Raw genomic sequence first — 20,179 nt, 5'->3', positions numbered from 1 at the left:
ACCTGGACAGGCTGGAGAAGTGGGCACATGTGGCACCTTTTGAAGTTCAACACGGCCAAGTGCAAAGTCCTGTACCTGTGTTGGGGCGATCCCAAGAGAAAACACAGACTGTGCATAGGATGGATTGAGAGCAGCCTTCCCCCAGAGAAGAAGGACTTGGGGGAAATTGATGAGCAGGAAGTTCAACTGGTCTCAGCCTTGTGCACTTGCACCTAGAAAGCCAAATGTATCCTGGACTACATCCAAATCACCTTGGGCAGCAGGATGAGTGACTCTGCTCTGGTGAGACCCCACATGCAGTTCTGTGTACAGACCTGGAGAACCCCAGCATAAGAAGAATGTTGAACAGGAGTGAGTCCAGAGAGAGCCACAAAGATAGCAGAGACCTTCAACACCTCTCCTGTGAAGACAGGCTGGGACAGCTGGGGCTGTTCAGCCTGGAGAAGAGAAGGCTCTGGGGAGAACTTCTAGAGCCTTCAGGTACCTAAATGTAGCTACGAGAAAGCTGAAGAAGAACTTCTGACAAGGGCAAGTAGTAATATGTGAAGGCCAGATGTTTTTTTAAACTGAAAGGCTAGGTTTAAATAAGATTTTAGAAAGAATTCTTTTACTATGAGGGAGTTGAGGCACTGGCACAGATTGCCCATAGAAGCTGCAGCTGCCCTACTCTGGGCAGTGTTCAAGGCCTGAGATGGGGCTCTGAACAACCTGAGTGGAAGGTGTCTCTTCCCATGGCAGGGAAGTTGGAAAGAGATGATCTCTAGGGTCTCTTCCCACCCAAATAACTTTCCGGTTCTACAATTCTAAGATTTGGGTTTCATTTAATGCTACCGAAACATTTCTTATGGTTTAAATCATAACAGTTTTCTCACTCTCTAAATAAAAAATGTAAAGATGGAAAAAAAAATCCTTGATGAAAAATGTGCTGGTACAATTGCTAGGAGGAGAGCAGTGGCAAGTGTTTCATGAAACTTCAGGAAAAGATGACATTGTATGGTAAAGGAGAAATTTTATCTTTGGTGGAGCTTCTCCTTTTACTGTTACATACACTTGACAAAACTCTGCCTATGATGTGACACTCTGGCTGCTGAGACTTTTGTAGCTCAGTCAAGTGTGCTGCTTTCTGAACTGTTTTGAGCATCAAAGTGAGCTCTCTACCATTAAACTCATTCCTCTGCTCACCTTCCACCTTTCCCTGTATTCTTGACCTGTCCAATAATTTTTTAGCCCTCTGGACAGTTTCAGACAACTTGGAAATTGTAGCTGGAGAAAATTAAGTTCCTGCAAGTACTGTGAAAAGCAATGGCTATATGACACGTCTATGAAACTGCTGCCACACGCTTCTGAGAATGTCCTGCTTTCTAGGAAGATTTATCTGATTTTGTACTAGACAAAGTAGACATAATAGGCAAAATCCCCTAACTGTTTAAGATTCAGATTTTTAAATTGCTGAAGAAAGTATCTGTACACATCACTGTGCTGTCTGCTTCTCTTCATGTTTTCATGTTAGAGATTGTAATCTCACTGGATGAAGACATGCTAATAACATAAACAGAACTGGGACCCAAATTTGCTTTGATAAAGAACAAAAAGCTCCATTACACAAAGGCAAGAAAGCAGCTCAGAAACAAGAATGCTCACGCCCAGTTTAAATAACTCTAAAAAAATTATGATGAGTAACCAGCGGCCTGCTCAGTAATGTGACCATTTATTTCCAACTTCATAAACTAAAAGGAAGCCTGTTAATATCAGCAGCTAATTACAGTGCCTCCTTCTCTCTCCAAACACATAAAAGAGGCTGTGAAGTGCAGGAGGGAGAGACCGCAGCAGCAGCAGATTGAAGCTCTCCTTGTTAAATTAAATCTGGCTGAAGATGGAATGTGTTAGAGTGGACGGCGGTGATAATGGGTACTGTTTCTTCAGTGTGTCTGTGTATAAATTAACTGCCTTTCAGTGCTATCTGCACAATAAAGCTTCAGCAGTTTTCTTCCTAGTTCCACATATGCTGCAATAATTACAAGCATAACCTTATTTACTTCTGGCAGTAAAAGTATGAATAAATGATGTCTCATTGCTGTGGTCATGTTCTTTTTGGCCTCTTCTATCGTTCTGCTCTATCACAAATCATGTCCTCTACTCTGGTAATGCTAAGAAACACAAAGCTGGCAGATGTCTTGCTGTGTGACATATTTCCCTTGCACTTAGGTCTTTAAACATTCAGTCTACCTATTTTCTGAAAGGAATGTGAGGCTGTGATAGAAAAAGAGAGTGTCTGTAGCGCTCATACAATGCACTGGTGCTGTGTCATGGCCCATGTTATTTCCAGATGATTTAAAACATTGCTGACTACTACCTTTTTCTTACTTTATTTGGCTTCCCTTTCACTTCATAGTATCTTGCCATCAGCACTGAAACTAATTTGGCTGTGACCCTTATGTTTGGTGGCTAAATTGATTTTTCTCTTCGTGATTCTTGTTTTCCCTTCCATTACAAGGCACCACCAGGATTCCCATATGGGTAATGCATCAGTTTTTGGATGACTCAGTAAAAAAATCCAGTATTCTCATGACTTGCAAAATGTAGTTGAAAAATAACAATAACAAGCAAAAGAAACCCATCCTGTGAGTAAAATTTAAATAGATTATGCCTTGCTAATTCTGCACAGGGAAATTCAGAGAGCTAGTTGCATTCGTGTTTTATTCCTGTAATGCCTCCAATTATGTTTTCAGTTTATTTATAAGATTCACATTGTTTAAGAAGCATGTTAGACCAGCATTTGCAAATAAATGAATTTTGACCTGAAAAGACAAAATATAGGGGGGGAAAAGATACTATAATGCCAGTAAAGTTGTAAAGCCATCTTTATCTCGAATACTCAGGTGCTATAAAAATTAGATAAAGGTATTTCAATCAAGGCCAGGGTTGAGGTTCTGAGTTCTGCAAGTGTGTGTGTATGTGTATATGTGTGCTGCATTCGCTGCTTTTAATTCATAAGCTCAGGGCTTTATAGAGAAGCACTGATATATTTTGACAGCAGCAAAGTCTTGATTTTCAGACATCCTTCATATTCACAGCTTGAAGTAAATTTGTTTTTCTCAAAAAATTAAACTAAGTTTCCTAAACATGAGGGCTTACTCCTAATTTTAGACCTCAAAGCTGTAGTTAATTGGTATTTAGTGCTGCCTTGACATTAAGTTTCACTGTACGGGGCTGCTGGTTCCTTCCCTCCTGGTAAACAAACTCCCGAACATCTCCCCACCTCTTATGTTAAACCACTCTTTGACACAGCTAGGTGCATTGAGGAATGTTGCAAAAGCAAGGCAGATTTTGGATTTGTTTCAAGCTAGGGTTCATCAAAAGAAATCTCTTTTTTAAGTAAAAACCAAAGTTTTCATTTTTCTCTGCTTTGGAAGATTTGGTAAGGGGTCATTTCATGTGACACGAGCAGAGCTGGATCCCCAGAGCCTTGCAGGGTGCCTCACTGCTCCTGATTGCTGCAGGAAAGCAGCCTGAGACCATGTCCTGTGCTTCCCCAGTGGGGTGGGAGCTCTCTCCCATGCCCTGGAGTGCTGTTAAACCATCAAGGAGAAAATGGTTTTGAGGTTGAACTCCCATCTGAAGGTTCCCTTAGTGACACTGTGCATCTTGCACATGAGCAGCAGCTTTTCCTTTGTTTCCCAGGTGCTTTGTGGCAGCTGGCTGGTGGCCCATGACTGTGCCTGGGTATGGCTGATGCCTCAGGTTTTAGCTTTTATATTTTTTAGATTCTGTACTGCTTATAGTTTGTAGTTCTGAGCTTCATATTAAGGGATAGTAAGCTCTCTTCACAGAGTAGGTAAACAAAACAATTCCTTCTCTGGCTGGGGACCAAGGACAACCAATCTGAATCTCAGGCCCAAGAGCATAAACAATGGTGGACTGAAGAGAGAAAAACAAGAAGGATGGGACTTCATGGGCTAAAGCTGTAATTGGACAATTAACTCCAATGTGCTAATGGAACAGAACTTATAAAAGAGAGAGACCCCATGACTCATCATCCATTTTTTGACCATTTTGGGTTCATCTTGGGTGTAGCCCTGGCTGAGCTCTTGTGCTGCCCAAGGTGTATCCATTGAGGCCTTTTAATAATTACCTACTTTATTCTTTAACTCCATCTCATCTCTGTTCTAGGTCAGCCTTCACAAGGCATCACGGCCAAGGAGAAGATTGTGGTGCTGGTCAGAGGGACCAGGACCTGCCAGAGCAGATCACCCACCCATGAGGATAATGTCCTATCCACCTATACAAAGCAGCAGAAAGAAGGAAAAGCCTGTCATTTCCTGACAGTGTAAAGAGGGTCTGCTTCTTGTGTCCTGTCAGAGAATAGCATCATATCTATAACAGCAACAGATATTTGGGCCTAAACCTCTTTGTATCTCAATTTCTTCCAAGTCAAAATAAGTTTACTGCCAGCCTTACAGCTTTACAGTCTGTAACTCTTTGATGAAAGATATTTCACTAGTGAAAATTATTATTTTATTACTTTTGGCAGACAGAATGTTTAGCAAGTCATTTGAAATGTATGCTTCTTCAAAACCCACTAAATGCAGTGGGAATCTTTACACAGAATCTTAATTTATCCCCTTATACTTCAGTTGTTTTTTTAATCTTTCTTTTGAACCACTGAGCAATTTTCAATCTGAAAAGTGAATCTGAGGAATGATATGCAATTGTCACACACATCAGTCTTTAAAAAAAATGGGTTTATGACTTTGATGTAGTCTACACAAATGAACATATTTCAGAAACTTCTGAAGCTACTGGCTGACTCATGGAAGTACTGCTTAATATTTTAATAATTGGCTCTTCTAGCTTTTGAGATATGAGCATCTGCAAATGAGAACTTTACACAGGAAATCAAGTCAGCTTCTACATTCCCCTGCAAAGCAAGAGAGCAGATGCTGCTCACCAACCCCTGCTCTGCAGTTTGGAATATCTCAGCTAAGCACTGCAGTCCTTTGCCATTGATCAGTAAACGTGAACCATGGGGAATAACAGGGAGGTACTAAATGCTGTGTGAACAGTGGTCTTGATACTAATTCTCTCCTTAACATCATGAATATACTCATGTGTTTATAATATAGATTTATTTGAATGCAAATGCATTTTATATTGCTATGATCTTTTGGCAGTTAGGGATTACTTTTTATCCTTTCCTGTATCATAAGGCTAATGAAACAGTCAATTAAATTAATCCTCTGCAAATTTAAAGTGGCTGAGAAATGAACACAGGTATAAGCTGTAGAATTTGCAGCCATAAGATATTGACAGGGAAACAAGTTAGTGTTGTTTGATAAAGAATTAGACACTTAGTCCAAACTGCAGATGCTCTGTGCAGAGATCCTCTGCAGTCTTGCAATGATTGCAATTCTTTACAAACCTTTATTTATCTCTTGTTTATCTTCCTATTGACTCTTATTCTACAGAAATCACTTTTTCCTGAAATTAAAAAGGATTCTTTCTAGCCTGGGGAAAAGTAGGGCTTTCTGTCTTCTCCACATCCACACCTTTCCATTCCCAAATTTTGTGATTCTAAAACTATCCTTACCTTTAAAATGTAGTGCCTTTTGGGAAAAAAATAATGTACTGGAACAAGGATAAGCACGTGGAATTTCCAGTACAGTTGTCATTAATCCTTTTAACAGAATAACCTTCATCACTGGATTCTGAAATAGAAAACAAAATGGCTCCTCCTTTATTAATTAGTTGGTGCAATTAATTAACTGCTAACTAATAACTAAATAGCCAACCTTGCAAATATTTGAGCATCTGCATATCTTTAGGCATGAGAGTAATGACAGGAGAATTGACAGGAGAACTGTATGTTGAAAATTAAACCAGGTTGTGTTAGCAAAATAGAGCTTCTAATATTTCTCTACATAAAGCCTGCATTGCTGTTTAGCTTCTACAGCAGTGGATTTCATATTTACCTGCAACAATATTTCCCTATCTGAAGAAAATCATATCTTAAGGAAGCATTATTTTAAAGTAAAAATGTACATGAAACAAGAAAGAAAATAACAAGAATCTTCTATACTGGGGCAGAGGGGAAAGATGTGTTTCAGTAATTTATAATTAGTGAAATAAATGAAGCATGTATTGGTTAACAAATTTCTGTCTTGTTATGATAATACCCAGATTTTAAAAACACAGTGTTCTAGGAGTAATCCCAGAATCCAGCACCGGATAACAACACTATGATTTGTTGTTCATTCATATTAATACATTACACTCCGTTTTTAAACTCCATGCCTTTTCTATGCTCTTCCCTCAATTTCAGCTGTTATAATTTCCAATAGCTGTCTGTAATTGTCATTGCTCTGCCACAGGACACTCATTGTCACCACAGTACATTCAAAAACCAGGGCACTCTGCAGCTTGTTGATGTGATGACCACTACCAGTAAGATGGTTAACATTACCCACCAAGAATATTTATCTTCAAAATTTAAAAAATATTTCTGGTGCTGTTTCATGAATGCCATATGCTGAGTATTTCGAACCTTTTAGAAAGGACCAACAGCAGTCAGTGACCTACACCTACCTTGCTTGTTTGGTTTTGGGGGGCTTATTGTTGGGTTTTCTTTCTTGTGCAAGTAGAGAAAATACAAAGGAGGCCATTTTACTCTGAGATCTATGATGGGAAAGATCTGTGTGATTTTATTCAGGGAATAATAAAAAAATAATGTAAACTGCAGAAACCGTCTTTTTCTTACTCCTGGAATGATTTGTAAAGGAGCAATCAGTGTTCTCCAGGCTGTGGAGTAAACAGGAAGAAGGGATTTAATGAGCACTTTGTGAGTTACACATCTCTGTATATGGAGGAATTGCTGCAGTTTTGCAGTGTTGTGGTTGCTCTGCTCATTTTGTATTCATTTCTGTTTCTTATATGTCATAGACAAGTTTCCACAGATAACCTAAAATTGGCCATATTTAAGATATGATAGAATCATAGAATGGTTGGGGTTGGAACAGATCTTAAAAATCATCGTGGCCCAACACACTTCCCATGGGCAGGGACACCTTCCACTAGACCAGGTGGCTCAGAGCCCCATCCAACCCAGCCTCGAGAACTGCCAGGAATGGGGTATCCACAGCTTCTCTGGGCAACCTTTTCCAGGTACTTTGATGCCCCCTCAGCTGTAGACCACCTCCTCCTACGTTAGACAACAGAGCCATGGCCACGGTGTGCCATACATAGCAGCCAAAGCTCCTAGATGTTCCTGAGATAAGGTCCATATTTTTCATGCAGTGTGTTTTATTTTAAAAAGCTTCTAATGTTCAAGTTTCCTTATTTGATCAGTTGAGATATATCTTTTGCACTAACACAAAATGTACAAGACATGTCAGTACTGAAGTTTGCTTTGTGCTTAATGAGAAGAGATAGATTTGTGTAAGGTGTCAGTTGAATAAAGAACATTTGGCAAATGAGTAGATACTGATGAAGTATCATTGCTGTGAACCAGTTATTCAATGTTTCATGACAAATTTACTGAAGACACTTAACGTACCTAATTTTTCTCAGAAAATGTGGCCTTGGTGCTGAGGAGTCAGAGATAGCTGCAATGGCATAACATGTTTCTTATATACTTTAATGGACTGCAAAAGTATTTCAGACCCTAAAAAATTGTCTCAACAGTGTCCTTCAGATTTTTATTCATAAAATATGATTTCTTTACATACATCTGGTTACCAGTGGTCTACCTTGCTTTTTTCATGCTTAGCTTTAAGCCAGGAAAAATTTGTTCCCTTAAATAGAAGCAAATGTGTAGTAGGTTAATATGGAGAAGTACAAACTCTCCTCTTTAGGAATGTGTTAGTTTTTTTGTTTTTGGTTTTTTTTTTTTAATCTATCACAAGGGATTATAAACCAAAGTATGAAAAACATAGCAAGCAACACTGAAACAGGCTGAAAACTGAATTTTGCAACTTTGGACTTAATATTCTCTTAATGCCCAAACAATGCCATGTCTTAGGAACAAGATAAAAGCACTAACAGTGTATCAAATTCCTGTGAAATGATTCCCCTACTTTGCATGGTATAACATCACCTATTGAGAAATGTATTTGTTTAAGATGCTGCTACATCTGATTATAAGATTATGTTTAAGAAGATAATATATACTTTACCACTTATTTAGTGCAGAAGTATAATCCTGTTCTATGTAAATGACTAGAATACAAAACAGATCTGCCCTGACTTAACAAAAGATATTTTCTCCCCTCAGTTTATATGCTTCTACAGATGTGGGCTTTTCTGAGTTGGAAAAGCTTTTTAGAGTTATTCTTCACACCCTGTAGGGGCAAAAAGCAGATTAGGATTTTGGGGGTTTGTTGCCTGTTTGGAAAAGAAGTTTCTCATGAATACCAAAATGAGAAGTGTAGCATGAAGAATAACTTAAATGGCTTTTCAGCATTGTGTAACCAAACCATGGAAACCTGAAATAAATGAAAAATATTGAACTATGGAATTTGCACTCTGAGTGAAATTAGGTGCAGTATAAATTTCATATCCAGGACAGATCTCCTACGTGGGATTACAAAGGTCAGCTATTAAAAAGTCCAAATTTACCAAGAGCAAAATTCCAAATCTACCAACAGCTACACCTTGCTCTATGTGTGTTTATGTGTATATTTCATGTGTTTAATAATTGTTACTGCAGAAAGTTATTCATTTTGCACTGTGTTCACAGACTGGCCAAATCATTCAGTCTGGGGAGGAGGTCGACTGCCTGTTAAAGCACTGAAAACTCAGATTCCTAGGCTTAAAATGTGCACCTTAATGAGGGAGCTGCTGGAGACAGCAGCACAGGATGGAAAGGTACATTGTGTTGATTCAGCAATATTTTTTTCTTGCTTCCATCCCTAAGTGAGTTCACACAGACTGACACTCCTTCCGCCCTGATTTTCCATTCTCCTTTCAGCAGGTTGTGCCCCTCAAGGAAATGATACTGTCATGGCTCTAGCACCCTAAAGCCATGTAGCTATTCCCTGACAGGGACTTTACCGATGTCAAAAGATAGTTACATCTAGAAGGTATAAAATAACAAAGAGTACTTCAGAAAAGACGCTATTTATAGACCCTGTCTCACTCCTGTGGGCCAGCTCTTTCTGCCAGCCAAGCTTTCCAAAATCTACAGCTTCTCTTGGGGCAGACGTCTGCAGAGCATCTGACAGCTGGGAAACCCAAAGTACTTTTCCAGGTTGAAGCGGTGGTGTGATGCTTTCCACCTGGGACTGAAGGAGCATTACAAATGAATCCATGTGGAAAATCATCCAGGCAGATCCTTTCCTCCTTCTTGGCAGAAGACTGTTCTGGAAGTTCTGTGCTGCTCAGTCTGCCCTGAGCATTCTGCTGTCACTTGTGCAAATTCAGTACTTGAACTAAATTGGGGTTAGGTATGATCTGACATAAGCTTTGACAGTCACATGCTAACTGTGTTACACATCCAAGTCCTGTAGTTGTGAACTTCAGTCATATGGCCTCCATTCCTCCAATTTCCCCATGCTCAATCTGCAATTTTATCCATCTTCACAATTTTTTCCAAGGGGCTTATCCTTCCCAGTAAGTTATAGCTGACAAGGACAATTGAAATGTGAGTACTAACAGAATCAGGTGCTAACAGAATTAGTTTATCCCTGTTTGGGGATTACAGCCACAGTAACGAAACAAGGTCCTGGTTTGCTTTTTTTCCCATTCAGGATCAACTCAAGAACCTGGTGGATGGTTGAACTCAAAACTCGTTTGCTCTTCCCATTTTAGTAGGCATCAAAGCCTTACATACCATCATAAAACATCTTTGCATGAGGGACTTTCTCAAATAAAGCAATCCATAGCAATATTTTGATTCTTTTCTTCAGAATGAAAATATTAGAGAAAATATTAGAAATATATTTATGGCACAGACTTTTCTACTCTCTACTCAGCCAGTGCTCTGTATCAGGCAGTAATTTATGTAAGGTAGTGCTGAGGCAAGTACCCCTTGCAGGGGAGAAAATTTTGTTTGTTTAATATTATGAATGTCAGCAGCTTCAGTTTTTCCCTGTGCATGACAATTTTATGCTTCTGAGTGATACACATAGAAACAGACAATTATTTAGGTTGGAAAAGACATCTAACATCGAGTACAACCACTAACTGTCAAGTCCACCACTAAAACAGGTCCCCAGTGCCAGATGTACACGTTTTTCGAACCCTTCTAGGGATATTGAATCCACCACTTGCCTGCATCATGTTCCAATATCTGACCACCCTTTCAGTGAATAAATTTTTCTTGATGTCCAATCTAAACATCCCCTGGTGCAACTCTTTTCCTGTGGTTTGTTCCTTAGAAGAAAATGTCGAGCCCCTCCTGGCTCCAGCCTCCTTCCAGGGAGCTGCAGAGAGTGACAAAGTCCCACCTGAGCTTCCTTTTCTCCAGGATAAACACCTCCAGCTCCCTCAGCTGCTCCTCATAAGATGTGTGCACTACTTCTTTCACCAGCTCATTTTTTAATGACACTGTTTAAAGGACTAAGCAGCAGCTCTGGTTTCTGCTGCTTCTATAACTGTATTGGAATTTAGACTTGCTAATAATATCTTTGTTTTATTCATTTAAATTCTTTTCCAAAGAACTGTGAATTTTTCTCTTCCTGACTTTTCCTGATAAGCTTACATGGTAAAAAATACAATGAGACTATTGGTACAATTTGCTGAGCAGATAATATTGTACAATGTTAAGGTCAGGAATGGTGCTTGCAACAGGGAAGATGGTTAAATTTAAACAGAATATTACCCAAATGTTATTGGCCAGTTACAATGGTTAAAATTATAAATATAGAAAAAAATCCTCTGTCTTACTAAATTAATTTGAATATTAATGGAACATTGGAGAAATATAATCACAGGTATTATTATTTAGATCTAAAATTGGTGATATTGTATGTGGGAGGAAACTACACACAAAATATTGGTTTTCCTTGTTATGACACCAAGTAAGCCCCAAAGAATTTTAAGAAGAAATCTGGGAATTATTTTATATTGAGAAGACAGCAACTGTGTGGACATAGGCTGGATTTTACATCTATCTATCTATCAAATCTATCTATCTCTTTTATTTCCTTGTATATGCAGCACACAAAAAGAGGAAGGTAGTATATAATTTGGCACTCTCATTGGCAGCATGAAAGAGAACTGCTTTATCAAAAGCTTAAGTCTAAAATTATCTTAACTTTACCTACAGATGCTGTGCCACTGCTTGACAGGTTTTAGAGAGCTACTGGAGAAGCATCACTGTTTCTTCCCCCAAGATAGTTTAGAAAATAGCCACACATAATTGCAACCTCTATGATTTGTTTTTGACCCAAGATGACAAATAAAACTTGAACTAATGCTATTTAAATTAAGATAATTAGGTGAATAATGCCCACCCTGTTCCACAACTTTTTGTGAGACAAAACAGACTAAAAACTGTTGACACTAAAGGCCTACTCCTCTAGAATATGCATCTCTATCTCACTAGGTCATATTCCTTACAAGAGCACATGGATGCATTTGAATTCCCCAGATTTTCAGATATATATATAGTATTGCAGATAAGTGAGACTGAGAGTTAGTATTTTCTTTCCCAATAGTCAACTTTCCTTTCCTGTTCCCCACCACCAGCCCTAAGGGCTAGTGCAGATTGATTAATGAGCTCTACATTCTCATAGTTGCAGTTTTTATCATATTAAAGCTGTAGGGGATTTTCTCCCCTCTGCAATAGGAGCAGGTCAAGAATTATGTATGACTGGTTATAGGCTTTGCAGACAATTTTTTTTCTGTTACCAGAATCCCCTCCATCAGGTACCCATTTTGTTTTAACTAGTTGTTCTTCATACCAGTGCTATGTGTAGAAAGAATTGCTGTACTCTACACAATGTGGGTGGTATAAATGCAATATATAAATGCAGATAATACACTTGGGGGACAAGGAAATGTTTTATTTACCTAAGCTTTTCTTTATTATGACTCTCATTGCCAGAGATTCAGTTATCAAGGGCATTTATTCTGCAAAGCAGGGTGCTGTTCCTCTATATTTTTGCAGTAACCTATTAAAGCTTTCTTCTAAGAGGAGATCTTTCCATTATATAACACATTATTTTTTTATAAATAGTCTTGACTAGTTTGGAAGTAGAGTTTTCTCCGGCATCAATAGCTTGCGTTGCAATTCTGTGTTTCAAGTTGTCAAGCCACTGAAGTAGAAGGAAAAATAAAACTGAACTCTCTTAAGCTATTCTCTTTGCCTTACTATAACTAGATTTGCACAGACCTGTATATTTCTAGCTGGGCTTTAACCACTTGCAGAATATTCTTTTTCTTTAGGCACACTGCTAGGAAAAAGTAAAATGAGAATGAGCTTTCAAGAGCCTCAGAACTGTTCATCTCTATACTTACAGCAATGTGGTAGAATTCTGTTTTCGAATGTTTTATAGATCCAGAGTATTTTTAAATTTAATTAATGTTTAAGTTTAATAAAATAATGCACAAAATCATTATTTTGTGACATTAATGAAGTCTATTTTCTACCACAGTTTGAATAGGCCGTACTAAAATAGCACTAAAATACATTAACATTAGGTCATCTGCTTTGCATTTATAACAATAAGCTCACATTTTCAGAAAGGATAATCTTAAACAATGTTTTTTTCAGTGCAAACTGTACATCTTTATCTTAAAATTCCAAATGTTTCAACAATAGATGATGATTACGGACTAGACAATTATTCTTCATCTTTCAATGATTTATGGCACAGAGAAAGACCTTTTCTTGAGACTTCAAGGTGATGAAGAGGAGGAGTATGTTTAAGTTGGCAACTCCCTGTGTTCCTCCTTTTTTACTAGGCACAGAATTTACTTCATTGTTGCCATTATACTAGAAAACGAGCTTATTTACTTTATTTTATGTTTGTTCCTTGGTGTGGACATACATATGGTTGAGTTCTCCAGCATTTATATAAGCATATGCAGAAGATGAAAATAAGGGACACACATTCCTCAAGTAGCTAAAACAGGAAGATTAAATGCAATGGCAGGACTCATCTTCCCATAATGGGCTTTAGTATTTATTTGCCTTAATCTGCACAATGTGCTATGTGATTTTCAGGCATTGAAATAAGCACTTTGCTTGTCCCAAGGAGCTCAGTATTTAATCAGGGGAAAATAAACAGCCAGTAGGAAGAAGAAAAGCAGTAAATATTTGAGAATGTTGACAAAACCCTCTGCTGTTTTTTTCATGTGTATGTAATTTGAAGTTCATTGTTCTTTAAATTTTGCAGTAGTCTTTGGAGTCACTGGCTTCAGGATTTTAGTAAAGTTGTATTCAGTATTAATAAAATAAGTGGGGGAATTAAGTGTAGTTTTGTCTGTTTCTCTTGATATTGAGGTCAGTGAACATTCATCACTAACTTGAAAAGCACTATTGTATCACCTCAAAATTCTAATTGAATAAAAAACAGGAAACCAAAAAGCAAAAATATTATAAAATTAAATAATCTACCCACCCTCTGAAATAATTACCACCAATCTGAGAGTATTTTAGGAATTACTGTTAATATCCTGTGTATTTCCTCCACCTATTTTGGTTCCTGTTGTTTCTTTTCACATGCCATTTCTAACTCAATAATCTCCCACAGTGGTTGTCATACTGAGGAAGGTAGTTAATAATAACTAAAATCATGCCTGCAGCTCTTAGGTTCCCTGTTAATAAGTTAGTTTATGTGCTGGCTACAACACCTTAGGCCAAAACTGTCAGACCTTCATCAATTTGAATTATACAAGACATCTCTCTAGCATTGGTGTGTGGACTGGCTGTTGAAGTAGTACAGGACAGTTCCATCCTGATTTTCTCTGACCTGTGTTGTACTGCCTGTCACCCTGGTGTGTGGGAAGTCTGGGGGAGAAAACACACATGCACTGGCCTTGGGAATTCCCATCTGTTTAACAAAGTTGTCCAAAAAAAGGAGAATAGTTTACATATAACTGCTGAGTTTGCAATGGTGAGTAGCAAATCAAAAGGCAATGAAGGAGATATTACTGTGGAGATATAATCTGTGGGGTTAACCCAGTGAAATGGTGTACGAGTAATCCTTCCCATTCTTCCTCTTTTCACCCCATCCTTAAGGAAGCTGTTAATATGTTTTGTGTGTTTCTGTTTGTTCTTTTGCCCTCTTGCCATAAATGCAATATTTTACTTCCTTAGTTATTCCCTAAAACTACAGTTTCTACACTGATCGAGGATTGACCACTTGTGTTGACACCCTGCAGACCTCTGTTACCTTTTTGGTTTTGTGTGCTCAAGCTTTCTGCTCTTGTTCTAGGCTCTCCTCCTGGAGACTTTTACAACACCTATTTCTCCCAAGGACTGGTCACTATCACAGGACGTTGTGTACATAAGGAACATCATTTTGCACAAACTCCCAGACCTCATTTTTTTTTCTTTTCATTATTTATCTGTGTGTCTCAGCGTCTTGAAGAGCTGTACCTGGCACTGGGCTTTCTGGGAAGATCTGGGATTGAAGAATTGTTCCTGCTTTTATTTAGATTTTGAGAGTCATTAAAACAGCCTGAGGTGGACAAGAGGGCATTCAGACATTGTGCTGTTCCAGGCACAACATGTTGTGGCCTTCACAACCCAACCAGTGTGCTGGCAGACCTGGAACGGCTGGTAGAAGTTAACTCATGTCCATTTCTGCAGTATTCCTCACAGAAGAAAAAGAACTATTCTGTATTGTTTGGGAAACTGAAGATTTATAAGATTTTCCAAAAAATTTCCCAGCCTATATGAAGGTTGTCAGGCAGATCTCCTAGGTGAGTCAGTGAGAGAGATTGTTATAGATACATACTTCCAGGTGATTTTTAATCAGTATGTGCTTTTTATGCATATCTGGCATCAAGGATAGAAGTACAAAAAGAATATAATTCTTAAATTGTATTAAATGGACTAGGAGTTATCATTATTATTATTATTACCAAAAAGATTTTGTACTTCTATTTTTAAACCCTGTGTAATTCTATGATGCTTCTCCATTTAATTAATGTGCCAGTACAATAAAATAACACACAAAATCATTATTTTGTGACATTAATGAAGTCTACTTTTCGAGCACAATTTGAATAGGCAATTGAACAACAGTGCACTAAAGCACATTAAAACCAGGTCATCTGCTTTGCATTTCTAACAATAAGCCGATACTTCCATGAAGGGTAATCTTAAACCACATTTTTTTTCAGAGCAGCCAGTACATCTTTATCTTAAAATTCCAAATGTTTCAACAATAGAAGATTGTTAAGAACTAGACAATTATTTTTCAGCACCCATTGATTAATGACTTAGTCTATGACACACAGAGAAAGTGTAGAACAAAGGAGTGCATTATAATAATGCACAGGCATTAAACCATCTTCATTAATAGGGCCTTTTTGGATTCTACTCAGCATGAAACAAAGTATGCCATAAAGAAAGTGAAGTATTAGCTTTAAATATCTCTTTAAATATGGCTGATAAAAATAAAGCCTACATTTGTACCCTTAATATTAAAAATATTTTGTTTTCTGGGATTCACACATTCTCCATACTAGGTGAACTGCGGCAGGGTTTCTGAGCTATCAATTGAGTTCAGTTCTTAAAGGCTACATTCTTCATATTTCATATGTTACGTTAGGGTATTGCAAAAAATTTTGACTGTGTCATCCTTCCTCTGCAAAATAGAGTTTTAAGGTACTGCTCAGCACTACCAGCAGGAGCAAAATCTGAATATTTTAAATCAGTAAACCTGTTAAGATTTAGTAATGCAAAATTTTTGAATGGTCCTGATAAGGACTAAGAATGAATATAGTGAATCTACAGCTTTAACTACAAAAGACTCACCTTTATTAATGCTCTGTTTCAACTAGAACTCTATAAGCGCTTTCAGGTTTTAATCCATGAGATGTTTTGGCTTCTCCTTTTATAAATATCTATTTAACTCTGACACAATCCCTACTCCCACTGATCTTGTCAAGGCTGCTCCTTGGAAAGCACACGCCCCACGTTGGAGAGACTGTCCACTGTGCTCTCCACTTTTTCACAGCTACTGGTACATAGGGTTGGTTGGTTGGTTGGTTGGTTGGTTGGTTGGTTGGTTGGTTTTCGAGCTTTTAGGTTAATTTTAAATAAAATAACATTGTCTTTCCCCAGTGCTATTGTGAGTCTGTGTTAGTAATCTACACCACACACAACTCAAAGAATGAGGTTAAGATATGAACTAGGCATAGACCATGTTCATAGCACTTGGAAAGGACAGAAGATGGATTATGAAGAGGTTGTTGGAGCTAAGTGAATAATTCAGAGTGAATAATTAATTTGACAAACTTTGCCTCTTTGTGCGTACAGATAACAGTCTCTTTCATTTACTCATTATTCAGATTTATTCAGTAAGTATCTTTTGAATAGGGCACAGTAGCTAAGGCATCTCATCATGGATCCAAAAGCACGAATAAAAAACTCTCCCTGGATTCATATTTCATTGAACTCCTCTGAAAAGTGGGACCTCCCCTTCTGGGACAAGCAGGCAGCCAAAAGAATTGTTGCGGCGTGGGCCAAAAGCCCATCGATCCCAGACCATGGAATGCCCCACTTGTCTCCAAGCAGTCCATGTGAGGGTACTGGGAAAACACCCTAACAAGAGAATTGCTGTTCAGGATGAGGCTGGCTTGAACGGAGGATCACAGTTCACCCTGGATGTTTTAGAGTGCCAGGCTGGTGGAAGAACATGCCGGTTTTCCAAGTTTTTAAACGTTTTTAATGTATCGACAGGCCTGAAGGATGAAGTCCAGTTCACATTGCTACCTCAGATATTTTTTGCTGCATATATTTTCTGCACACACCTACAACATGCAGGACTCATTAACTGGGATGCTGCTTTGGAGGAAAATCTGTACTCTCGAGTTGAGACGCCTTACATTTAATGGAAAAAGAGAAATACTGGGAATCACCAGCTAAACCCATATATTAGGTGGCTGACAATTAAAAATGTAATTGATACTGACTATAAGTTTTTCAGTTGTATTCATGGGCCCAAAATAAAATTTTTCTGCCCCAAAGACCTTATAAGCAGAGAGAAGTACATGGAAAAAAGTGAAATATATGAAACCATTATGTAGCAGGAATTGTGCCAGGCTAGCTTTAATTAATTAGGCTTTTGTGTTTATCCACTTGCTTAAGAAACCTCTACACACAAATTTTTTTTCTGATTTGGATTCTGTTTGGTGTAATGTCATATACTGTATGCTATATCTAACAATGGTAATTTACTGTTGGTTTTGTTTTTTACTCAGATGTAACAATGCTTTGATGAACTGCTTTTCACTTTAATTGCATTAATTTAAACACATGTATCTGATAAAATATTTACTGACAACTTATCTGGCAAGGACACACACGGTTCAATAAGCACAAATCACACTGTACTTTGTACATATTTTATAACATTAATTTGTTGGTCAATGTATAACAGCTTAACACTAGAACCATTTCATCACACATTCTATTAGTTCCTCAACAAGCGTTCATATTTTCTAAATGGTAAGCTGTAAAAAAGAAAGAATAATCCTCCCCATCTCTATTAGCATGTGACCGATAAAAATAAAATTAATGTTAATTAAAATGTATTGATATCACAAAGCAATCATGATTTTGAACTTGTACATGAAAGAGAAAGTAGTTTTCTGCAAAAATTTAGAAAACACTTTCTTCATGCTATCAGAGATACCCCAAGTAAATTAATTCAGGAGAAGCCCAGAGTCATAGGTGTTGGGTTTTCATCAATTGTTTTGATGAAAAAGAAAGATAAAAGCAATAATTAAGGGGTTTTTTTCAGGCTTCTAGGCTTTAGTTTGCTTAATTTTATATCATTTCAATGACAAACTCTATGATTTTGAGGATTTTCAGTAGTAACATTAGATATTTCCATTTAGGTCATCACTAGACAGCTCCTGTCTGCTCTGGACACGGACCATCCTTTAAGCCTTGTCTCTTCCAAGTGCATACTAGAATTAAATCCAAACTGAAACTTTAGAATCAAGGATTTGAGAACGTTTCACTGGATTCTGGGTCGAGGCTGGTGTTTCTGCTCTTCTGCCTGATACTCTGAGCCTTATGGCAAGCAGGAGATTGCCCACACTGCAGCACAACACTGGGACATTGCAAGAACCACAGGGCCAGATTTGGTGTCAAGAGTGAATCCCACCCAAGGCTCACAAGTACCTTGGGAGTTTGGTTTCTCTCACAGCCACAATTGCATTGCTCTCATCACACAAACTATTTCTGTTAGTTCGAGTTTCTTCCTTAGACATCTCACTGCAACACTTTTCTTCAGTGACAATTAGGGGGAGCTTGGAGGAAATATTTTCCTTCACCTAACAGGATATGACTTTAAGAACTGACCAAAGCAGTTTATCTTTGGCAAACTATGAGTGCCATAATTTACACAGAAAGAGACCACCTGCAAGACATATGCATAGAGATGGCTTACCCAAATCCTCCTCAGCTTTGGCTTATTGGGTTGTTTACTTCAGAAGACAAATTGAGCTTTGATAAATATTTTTCTCTTCTTGAACAGTTTTGTAATCATGTTTTTTGTACTCTACACATATTTTCATGATTTATTTTAATGGAAAATAATTTTATTAAAGTGTTTTCACATATATTCCTTTGGCAGGAGAAGTGTAGATACAAATGCCTTTTAGTGGCTGATTTGAAGGCTCAGATCCACTCTCAGCAGGTTGAATGACTCCTACACATAAGCAATACATGGTCCAGGGAATATTTGACTTTAACTTATGCAGCATAGAGAAAATCAGAATGAGGCAAAATCTACATGCTCAGCTTTTGCCTTGCCTTCTTTCCATACTGTCACCTGCTGGAAAAAGAACCCAATGCTTTTATACTGAACTGTAAAATTTGTCATCTCTTTGCAACATTCCTGTTTGTACAAGAAGAGGGATCAAATAATGAGAGGTACACCAAGTCCTGATGCAGTTATTTGGAAGTCTTGGAATTTCATCAAAAGTCATCCTGTTCTAAGACTGGGGTTTGGGTTAGATGTTATTTTCCCTTTCATAAATTTACATTAATTTATCCTCTTTTAAAATCCTTAAAATAAAAATTTATTTTATTTCGTATGGTCTGTTGCTGAACACTGCTGGCCCCTTTCTCATCCAGTAGATTCTTCCCTTCCTCGGAGAATTTGCAGGGGATTGTCTGCCACAGCACCTGCTTGACAAAGAAAGAAAATATCCACTGCTGATTTGTTCCTCTCAATAGCCAGCCCAGATATCTGTGTGATTTCATTCATTAATGCAGAGATTAGTCCATTCATACTGGGTGCTCTTTTTCAGCAGGTAATGGCAGTGCCTAGTAAAAATGGGTCATGATTGTAGTGGATTCTGTGGCAACAGAACTACACCCTGACTCTCAATTTGCCTTGTGATTTCTGTTCATTACAGATGAGTAAATGTCCACAGCATGAAAACAACAATGAAATGGTCTGACTAAATTTCTGACATTTAGCCAAATTCTTGATATTCCTTAATGCACTCACTGATGCCTATTATCCTGAATAGCACTTGACTTTACAATCTGGTAGCAGTTGTTGAGGCCATTCCCATTCCAGCCTACAGCTCCATTCCATGTCCTCCCTCATAAAAACCATCAATTTTTTTCAGGCATTCCTTACATCTCTCTTCAATTAGACAGCTTTTTTTTTGCCCTGGGTCCACAGTTTTCCAAACATGCAGTGCACAGAATCACACACATTACCTGAGGACGTGCACATTACCTGAGCAGTGCTGAGTAGGGCAGAAGGATTGCTTTCTGAGCCCAGTAGATGGTAGTCCTGTTTAGATAGTTCAATACAGTATTTGCTAGTTTTGCAGCAGAGTGATGTTGCTGACAAACACAGGCTGATTGAGCCAAAATACTGCAAACACAACCCCAGAAAAGGATCCTACAGTAAGCAAAAGAGATGACCTGGACATGCTCATTGATATTCATCATATTTTTCCCTGTATGATGAATACATATGCATTCATATATATGAACTGTAACTATATTCAGTATTAAATCTAATCTAGTTTGTATTAA

The sequence above is a fragment of the Taeniopygia guttata genome, chromosome 2 (assembly GCF_048771995.1).
Source record: "Taeniopygia guttata chromosome 2, bTaeGut7.mat, whole genome shotgun sequence".
Classification (NCBI taxonomy): Eukaryota; Metazoa; Chordata; class Aves; order Passeriformes; family Estrildidae; genus Taeniopygia; species Taeniopygia guttata.
The sequence above is the reverse complement of the archived record's forward strand: the minus strand, read 5'-3'. Positions refer to the sequence as shown.